Source organism: Pelmatolapia mariae, linkage group LG1 (genome assembly GCF_036321145.2).
Source record: "Pelmatolapia mariae isolate MD_Pm_ZW linkage group LG1, Pm_UMD_F_2, whole genome shotgun sequence".
In the NCBI taxonomy this organism is placed as follows: domain Eukaryota; kingdom Metazoa; phylum Chordata; class Actinopteri; order Cichliformes; family Cichlidae; genus Pelmatolapia; species Pelmatolapia mariae.
Window position 1 is genome coordinate 1,150,497 of NC_086227.1, and position 405 is coordinate 1,150,901.

A 405-nucleotide genomic window follows, 5' to 3' on the forward strand; every position below is an offset into this window, starting at 1 on the left:
GTATGAAAAGATCTTTACTGCAGATGCTACTATGACTCTGCAGATTTTTTTCTTTTATTTTAACCTGTGTGGCCTCCATTCAAGTTGGCAAATTTGTCTTTTGGTGGTCAAGTCTCTCAAGCAGTTTAACAGTTTCTGTTGTGCCTGTCACTATTCCCTGTCTGTTTCCTTACCTGGTTCTTCCTGACCTTGTCTCCTCATGTTCCCTCTTTCCTCCTCTCTCCCTCTTTGGACTGACAATCATACACAAATAGATTATATTCAATTAGATGAAAAAATTACATTAATATGAAAAAAAAATACTATTAAGATCACTAATAAAAAACTCCTCTCTCAGTGTACTTTTAACCAAAAGGCAAATAACCAAACCACATGTACATTTAATAAACGATATAAATATTGAAA